The sequence below is a fragment of the Palaemon carinicauda genome, unplaced genomic scaffold (assembly GCF_036898095.1).
Source record: "Palaemon carinicauda isolate YSFRI2023 unplaced genomic scaffold, ASM3689809v2 scaffold270, whole genome shotgun sequence".
In the NCBI taxonomy this organism is placed as follows: Eukaryota; Metazoa; Arthropoda; class Malacostraca; order Decapoda; family Palaemonidae; genus Palaemon; species Palaemon carinicauda.
In genome coordinates, this window is record NW_027170352.1 from 177501 (window position 1) to 180906 (window position 3406).

A 3406-nucleotide genomic window follows, 5' to 3' on the forward strand; every position below is an offset into this window, starting at 1 on the left:
CTTATTCCTCACAGGACAACGGAAGGACTTTACCTTAGTTTTAACTCATTATTGAATATCTTCCCCAAAAGCAGCACTGGGTCATATGGGACAAGATTTCATACCTTTTTTCAAAATCAAGACGCGATAGCAAAAAGCAGTGGTTCTCGTTTGCCTAAAATGGTAATCATGAGATAGATTTCTTGTATATATATTATATTTAAGTCATCTTCCATATGCTGTCTTTTAACAAGAAACTTTGATTAGAGTTTTTTAAACCTACATTTCATGAAGTAGAGTTTTTGCATCAGAGCATTTTATTCCTGAAACCAGGAATTGTGGATTTTTTTTATCATGAACCTGTTTCTCAGATAGTTCCTTAGTTTTTCCAATTTTAATGGCTTTGCATTTAAGCATTTTCTTTTTTGATATTTTGTAATATTTATCGTTTTCATTTTTTTATTTTTTGACAATTGGATGTTCCGTTAAGTGGAATTTTTTGTAAATAGTCTGCCATCAATAAGCTTTGTTCATTTTAAAAGATAATGATAATATTGATGACTATGACTAAAAACATAATCAAGATATGCAGCTGTTACCCAATGAATATATATCCACCAAATCTAAAGAGGGTGTTCTTAGGCCATTAAACAAGTGTAGCACTAACTTCTTTTATTATCCTCATACAATTTACTCCTTTTAAGATACAATGTCATTTGATATATAAGGACCGGCTTTGTTTAAAATTATATTATGGGTTACCCATGAAAGTGAAGTAGGCCTACTGCAAAGCATGACATCTAAATTGATGCCAGATACCTCCATAAAAACGGTCATCAGTGCTGAGCCAATCTCTTTGCTGAGCAACCTCGCTTTTCTTGATTTTAACAATGGATTCTCTCCCTCCAGACCTCTAGGGGTTTGAAACTCACTAGCTCTAGTAATCCAGTTTTCAAACGTATTACTCCATCTTTTTCTTCTTTTTTTCCCCTGAGGAATTATGCCCGAAAGTTCTGGAAGAAAGTGGCCAGCCAGCGAATGGGCCATTGATCCAGCTGCCAGTTGCATGAGCGTTGTTAATAGGGAAAAGGCGTAGACTAAGAACGTCAGGAAATTGAAGAGACCGAGGGGTGACTTGCCTGAAAATGTACAAAGATTATTATTATTATTATTATTATTATTATTATTATTATTATTATTATTACTTGCTAAGCTACAACCCTAGTCGTTAATATGGAAAAGGCGTAGACTAAGAACGTCAGGAAATTGAAGAGACCGAGGGGTGACTTGCCTGAAAATGTATGAAGATTATTATTATTATTATTATTATTATTATTATTATTATTATTATTATTATTATTACTTGCTAAGCTACAACCCTAGTCGTTAATAGGGAAAAGGCGTAGACTAAGAACGTCAGGAAATTGAAGAGACCGAGGGGTGACTTGCCTGAAAATGTATTATTATTATTATTATTATCATTATTATTATTATTATTATTATTATTATTATTATTATTATTATTATTATTACTTGCTAAGCTACAACCCTAGTCGTTAATAGGGAAAAGGCGTACACTAAGAACGTCAGGAAATTGAAGAGACCGAGGGGTGACTTGCCTGAAAATGTATGAAGATCATTATTATTATTATTATTATTATTATTATTATTATTATTATTATTATTATTATTATTATTATTATTACTTGCTAAGCTACAACCCTAGTCGTTAATAGGGAAAAGGCGTACACTAAGAACGTCAGGAAATTGAAGAGACCGAGGGGTGACTTGCCTGAAAATGTATGAAGATTATTATTATTATTATTATTATTATTATTATTATTATTATTTGCTAAGCTACAACCCTAGTCGTTAATAGGGAAAAGGCGTACACTAAGAACGTCAGGAAATTGAAGAGACCGAGGGGTGACTTGCCTGAAAATGTATGAAGATTATTATTATTATTATTATTATTATTATTATTATTATTATTATTTGCTAAGCTACAACCCTAGTCGTTAATAGGGAAAAGGCGTACACTAAGAACGTCAGGAAATTGAAGAGACCGAGGGGTGACTTGCCTGAAAATGTATTATTATTATTATTATTATTATCATTATTATTTCTTGCTAAGCTACAACCCTAGTCGTTAATAGGGAAAAGGCGTAGACTAAGAACGTCAGGAAATTGAAGAGACCGAGGGGTGACTTGCCTGAAAATGTATGAAGATTATCATTATTATTATTATTATTATTATTATTATTATTATTATTATTATTATTATTATTACTTGCTAAGCTACAACCCTAGTCGTTAATAGGGAAAAGGCGTACACTAAGAACGTCAGGAAATTGAAGAGACCGAGGGGTGACTTGCCTGAAAATGTATGAAGATTATTATTATTATTATTATTATTATTATTATTATTATTATTATTATTATTATTATTTGCTAAGCTACAACCCTAGTCGTTAATAGGGAAAAGGCGTAGACTAAGAACGTCAGGAAATTGAAGAGACCGAGGGGTGACTTGCCTGAAAATGTATGAAGATTATTATTATTATTATTATTATTATTATTATTATTATTATTATTATTATTATTATTTGCTAAGCTACAACCCTAGTCGTTAATAGGGAAAAGGCGTAGACTAAGAACGTCAGGAAATTGAAGAGACCGAGGGGTGACTTGCCTGAAAATGTATTATTATTATTATTATTATCATTATTATTATTATTATTATTATTATTATTTGCTAAGCTACAACCCTAGTCGTTAATAGGGAAAAGGCGTAGACTAAGAACGTCAGGAAATTGAAGAGACCGAGGGGTGACTTGCCTGAAAATGTATTATTATTATTATTATTATTATTATTATTATTATTATTATTATTATTATTATTATTATTATTTGCTAAGCTACAACCCTAGTCGTTAATAGGGAAAAGGCGTAGACTAAGAACGTCAGGAAATTGAAGAGACCGAGGGGTGACTTGCCTGAAAATGTATGAAGATTATTATTATTATTATTATTATTATTATTATTATTATTATTATTATTATTATTATCATTATTATTATTACTTGCTAAGCTACAACCCTAGTCGTTAATAGGGAAAAAGCGTAGACTAAGAACGTCAGGAAATTGAAGAGACCGAGGGGTGACTTGCCTGAAAATGTATAAAAATTATACCAGGTTACAATATTAAATCACAAATTGCATTAACTTAAAATTCACTTGACTTTGGGAATATACCTGACATCCCAGGTGAAATATTTTAGAGGTTTTATCAACCAGAATTTAAATTTAAATTCATGTTTATCAGCCTAAAAATAAAGTAACATTGACCATAACCATACAGACATAAAAAATGAACCAAGCTGATTTCGTCTCTGCTGTGAATAATCTAGTAGCATTTAGATTATTA